This window comes from Triplophysa dalaica, chromosome 4 (genome assembly GCF_015846415.1).
Source record: "Triplophysa dalaica isolate WHDGS20190420 chromosome 4, ASM1584641v1, whole genome shotgun sequence".
NCBI classification, from domain to species: Eukaryota; Metazoa; Chordata; class Actinopteri; order Cypriniformes; family Nemacheilidae; genus Triplophysa; species Triplophysa dalaica.
In genome coordinates this window covers 13,828,547-13,835,006 of record NC_079545.1, presented here as the reverse complement: position 1 = coordinate 13,835,006, position 6,460 = coordinate 13,828,547, and positions in this window count along the sequence as shown.

The window sequence follows — 6,460 nt, the reverse complement described above, 5'->3', positions numbered from 1 at the left end:
CTGAAGAATGCATATTGAGAAACGGCCGTGGTGTGCTCAAAGTAAGCCAAACCAAAGCCTGAAAATCGTGAGTTTTCACCACTCCTCATAATACTGAGTGATTATCCAAGTTTAAATATCCAAATTTAATTGACAGGAGACTGTTGAAACCGTTTGAGAGATATAGTGCAGTGGCTGTGTAAACATGTTTATCTCTATGTTTGAGTCAAAAATGACAACACATTATGAAACATATTTAATGCGAATGTTTTGTAAAATAGTAAATCGATTGGACGATTTTGTGGGTAAAGAAATAGTGCTGGAGGAGCAAATTAAGACGTGTTAAGAATGTTTTCAGTAGCAACGTAAAGAATTCCTAGGTTTTTCATTTAAAAGATTATTTGAACTCCATTTGTGTTTCATTTCCTAGTACATCAAAGCGGGTTACATATTTTTTTACATTTTAAACCTTAATGGCCCGATTTTTGTTCAGACTTGCAAAATTACGATCATTTTGGTGGTTTATAATCCATTTGAATGAGTTTTTTAGATATGGTCCTAAAATCAAATTATTGCATTTGCAAATATGATTTTTAGCTTGGGTATGAAAAGACTTAGGATCTCTGACTTATTAAACCACTTTTCTTCCTTGTACAAACTTTTTAAACAAATTAAAATCTCAAGGTTTTGGAGCCTAAAAATGTATGAAATGCATCATTGTTGTAGACTGACATCTGTGATTCTAAGAGATTTCACATGAGAGTAGAGTATATGATCCGCTTTAAAGAATTCATGTCTCATTGTGCAGCATACAGAGCTGAAAGTGCTTATAGCCTCTGGCTTATGTTTCACATGTTATATATTATTATTTTAATATTAGCATACAAAAGGTATTCTGTTTGTTTCCTTCTGAAAAGAGTCCTTGTTGAAAAATAAATTAACATGAGTTTTCAATTGGAATAAAAGTGAACAATTGCCTCATGAAAAAGCATGTGGTGTAGCGATCAGAATTGTATGAGCTTATTTTCATTATTATTTTTATATCATTATTCCATTTTGGACCACTCATTTTCAATGTCATTAGACATTTCATAATGGTTTCCAGGTTCAGTTCTTGAAATAGTTTGACTGATTAGTGTGACTTGAAATGATTTCAGAATGACATCTGCAAAGATATCTGCAAAGCACAAAGAGATAGGAAAGTGAATAAATCACTGTACCATTTGCCTACTGAATCTCTCTAAATAATTTGAACTTCCATAGAGTTGATGTCCCTCACGTTCAATTAAAACATTGTTATATTTCTCTTTCTCCTCTTGCTTTTATCTTTTCTTGTTAATGGTAAAGACACAAACAATTTGATTAGTATTTTCATTGTGTACAATAAATGAATTGCAAATGTTTTATGAGACGAAATTCTCATCTTTATTTTGAAAGCCAGGGGGCAAAGCAACAACGTTCAAATAGCAATTTAAGACTTGATTGTTTTATAACTTCATTAACAGGTAACGAGAGAAATTATTACAGTTGTTGGCAATGCCAGGTTACAAACAGAGAATAATCCAAAAACAATACACTGTATGATGATAGAAATGGGAATGTCGAACGTGTCGTTGCCCAGCTAAAATAATTTTTTGCTTCCTATAAAGAAAGTCCTGCAAAAATATAATCTTGATATCTTAAATATTGAGTAAGGCTGTCAAAGTTTCAAATCATAGTGAAATTAATGGTGGAATTTAAACTTGATGGATTTCACAGACAGTCAGAAACGTATCACTGATAGCTGTGAGCTGAATGATAGTATTTATCGTGTCAATTCTTGAAACAAGCCAAATTGAAATCTCAATAGACCAGCAAGCAGACTGCATTGCTCTTAATGTAGTGCTTTTAAAAAGGCACCACCCTTAAACCTATTGAAACAGTATGGCTAAGAAAATTAAGAGAGCTTTTCTTTCAGTCAAAACTAAATACCATATTGTACACACTAGTCAAATTTAAAAAGTCTTACGGCAGGTCAACATTAAAGGCAGACTGGTTACAAGCTACTAGTAAACAACATCAACAACATATGCTGAGTCTTCACACTTACATGGACTATATCACTTTAATAAACACTTTCGCTTAGACCAAGTAAAAGTTATAGTACACATGTTGGCAAAGAACGTTGTTGTGATGATGTGACATCATAGAGAAGATACAGGCTGTGTAAAATTTGCACCTAAATCTTTAGGACTGCTATTTTGCAAATGAAAAAAACAGATCTGTTTGCTTGCATGGTGTAATGATTATCTAACATAGAATGTCAATAATTTGACATACTTGTGACATTAAAGTTTGTACAATAGAGACTTATTCTGTCACAGTACATGTACATCTGTAGCTGCCACTATGGGAAAAAATAAAAACAGAAAGCAAAATGAACTGTTCACTGTATAGCACATGACATTTAGTTCAGTGGACACAAATGTAGATTCTGCTGTACATATGTGGGGATGATATAACTATATACAGTACAAGTATTATGAGTGATGTTATGTATACTTTAGTCTCAATATGGTATATTAGCCACTTTAAACCAGATCCAACCAAGTATCAATATGAGTGAGTCATAGTCAGTGTTAGATGTTCAGTTCTTCAGTTTTCAGCATCTGTCCCCTTTGGTGTTGACCACTGATCTATTTAAATGACTGGATTGCACCTAGAACACTAATCCAATGGCAGGAGGTGAAGCCACCAGAAGCGGCAATAAGTTTTTAGTAAACATGTGTGTTTAGATTAATTGTTACTTCAGATGTTTTCTCCAATGTTTATGTTTATTTTGGGCAGAATAGGGACGTATACAAATGAATGTATCTAACTGAGTGTGTATTGCACACTGTTGTAATTGCACATTTGTAAATGTTTCGAAATGAAGCTTCATGACTTAAAGAATTAATCTATAGTTTCGTTTCAAACATGTCCAGTTAAGATGTGAAGCATTACATTACATTACATATAGTCAGTTGGCAGATGCTTTTATCCAAAGCGACTTAAAGTGCACTTATTACAGAGACAATCCCCCTGGAGCAACATGGAGTAAAGTGTCTTGCTCAAGGACACACTGGTGGTGGCTGCTGGGATCGAACCAGCAACCTTTGATTTACCAGTTCAGTGGTTTAACCCACTAGACCACCATCTCACAAAATCTTACTAATCTGTATTTATATTTCAGAATAAGCATTTTTGTCATATGTTGAGGCGTCTCGTTAGTCTGCTGATCTGATATGTACGCTACTGTAATAAAAATTATGGTGACTCACTCTATATCTAATAATTCTGGTTTTAAATAATTAACCATTTACATGCTTAAGACATTTGCGTTGTAAGAATGTACTGTGAGACTTTAGATATAAAAACAGGGACTAGTAAATTACTGTTTTATCATTAATATGTTATTTTATAACGCACAGCCAACATAGTGGCGCGGTAGCTTCAGTGTAATGACGTCAGGAACAACCCAGTCATTTATATAGATCAGTGGTGTTCTTGAACCGTACTGAAATAGCTATGTAACGTTCTGATCCACAGTGCTGTTGACTCCACAGACAAACACAAACACACACACACACATATGTATGTTTTATTATCTCCATGGGGACAGTCCATGGGCGTAATGAGTTGTATACTGTACAAACTGTATATTTTATCCCCTAACCCAACCCCTAAACCTAAAGATCGTAGAAAACTTTTTGAATTTTTAGATTTTCTAAAATTATCGTTCTGTACAATTTATAAGCTTTTGTGCCCGTGGCGATCTCAATTTGTACCCATGAGTTGGTGTGCATTCGGGTTAAGGCCTCCACTAACATGTAAAAACCAAGTCACGCTTGCACAATTTGCAGCCTCATCTGAGAACAGAGATGACTCTTGGATTCCTGTGGTTCAGTGGTTAGAGCATGGCACTAGTCATGCCAATGTAATGGGTTCGATCCCAGGGGATTGTATAATTCAATGCAATGTAAGTCGCTTTGGATGAAAGTGTCTGCAACTTGCATAAATGTAAAAGAATTACAAGAAATGTGCCTTTTGTGAACATTTCACAGAATCTGACATCTGACATTTAATAGAGCAATGAAGTGTTTTTTAATGTAGATCTTCTAACCATAATCTTGATATTTTCTTTCTCATGAGTGGTCCATGACAAGGAGGCAAGAATTATTTTGAGACTGTGATTTTGGCAGTACTGCATAATGTGGATAACTTGAATGCATGTTTTTGATTACATATGAATGTAAAATTAAATTTAATTCCGTTTGTCTTTTAGTTTTCTTTTTTTCTATAAAACAACCACAGTACAGTTGACATGAAGATTTTTTTTTTTAAGATGTTACCTACAATAAGTGTTGATCATTGAAAACCTTTGAAGGGCGATTGGTCTATTGAATGACCAGCCACAAGGCATTGGTTATTTCAGTTTAGTGACTTCACCCTGATAAAATTGTTTATTAATTATTATTCAGCACTTGTTCATGTGTAGCAAGCATTTCAAGAAGAAAGGCAATGAATAATAATGCATTATTTGAAATGCGTGCAAAATGCGTATCAAAAGATACAAATACTCATCACCCAGCTCACTACAGGGACTCTGTTTTTCTTCTCTCTGGGTCATTAGAGATGGTAGGCTTTCTTTTTAATGATATATTTGGTTATTCATATGGTCACATGATTTTGTCACGGGAAATCTATATTAAGTGGTTCAGACTATTGAGAAATGTAAAGTGTCCTACTCAGAAGCCAGTAAAGCCTAATAATATTAAGACAAGGAAATTATGCAATATAAATCGGGAGCTGTTCTTCAGAGAAATGCCTGGAACGGTAACAGCCCTCTTACTGGAGAAATAAAAAAGCTTCAATTATGCCACGTAAGTGCAATCTGATAATATTAATACACCCACTGTTTGAGCTCAGAGTTTTTGGGCAAAACTGTTTTTTCTAATAATTGATCCATGGGAAACTTTTTGTGGGCTGGCAAGCCGCTAAGAACATGTTTGACGTACAGAACAGCATATTGCAGATCTTTTTTTTATTTAAGTGACTCAGTGTTTGACATTTGTATGTTCCTTTTCATAGTAAACTTTATTATGTTTCTAAACTTTAATAATAAGAATGTTAAAGCCTAAATTAACTATGTGCTCTATTGGCATCACAATTTCATAGACTTAAAAAATATGTCTAAAAGAGCAAACAGTTTATATGTCTAGGGTTTTGAAATCGATAAAAGCTGTCAAGGTCGTCAAGGCCCAAGGTTAACCAAACAAGGTTGACATAATCAATTATTGGGACATATCCATCCATCCATTCCTGACATGTACATTCGGATTTCTTTCTGTAAACCTCAAGGGCGTTTTTCGGTCATTTGCCACACTGAAGAGAGTCGTTGACATGGAGAAATGACATGCAATTAAACTATACTGTAAAAACAAGATTTGTTTTTCTTGTGAATAGACTTCTACATTTGCATAAGTTATGTTGAGTAAATTTGTTGTGATGGAGTTTTGACAAGATTCGTCTTTCGCTTACTTGTTCATAAACTCAGTTTTCTCTACTCTGTACAAGTTATTTTGAGTCAATTTGTTGTTTTAGAGTTTTGACTAACAGTTTATTCAAATAAAAAACAATGAACCATAAAATCTTTAAATAGCGATATTGTCATAAAGGCATCAGGCTGCAATTGCCATTGTCCATTTAAGCTAGGAAATCACTTTAGACATTAATAGCTGGCTTCTTCAATGATGTTTTCATGTATGGCTTTGTTGCGATGAGTGTTTGTCATGTTTGACACAATAAACAGATTTTCACACTAATTTAATGTAAACTATATCTCTTTGAAAGTTAAATGACAGCTGCATTTATTTGGCGTTACAATTTACTATTATATCTAAGACTCATTCTGTACACATATACAGATCAAAATATTGTGCCTTTTCTGTTTTTATCATATAAAACTGCATGCCGCTAAGATTGTCTGATTAGCGTGTGCTGAGATGATCTAACAGTTGTTGTGTGTGACCTTCCTCAAACATCTGCTGGAGATGTAATGTCTAGTCTCATCCCATGTACAGTACACAGTAATGGCAGTAATTGAAAATTGAGAAAACGGCTCGATTTTTCGTTCAGGGATAGAACAAAGAATAAGCAGCTTGAATATTGGATCTCTATAAGTGGGCGGGAACGAAACTCCCTATTCTACTGATTGGTCAGCTGAAGATCAAACCGTTCTTCATCAGCTCTTCCTCTGTAATAGAATAAAAAGAATAATAGTCCTACACTGTTGCAGTTGTACGGATTCTTAACGCGTCTAATGCAACTACATTTATTTTATTTCTCAACAAACAGACAGACTAACGAATGGCTTGACACAAACCGTATTGTGGCCGAGCCTAAAGCCTGCCTGTACACATTAATAATCTTATGCCTTACATCAATTGGGTATAGGGCAGGG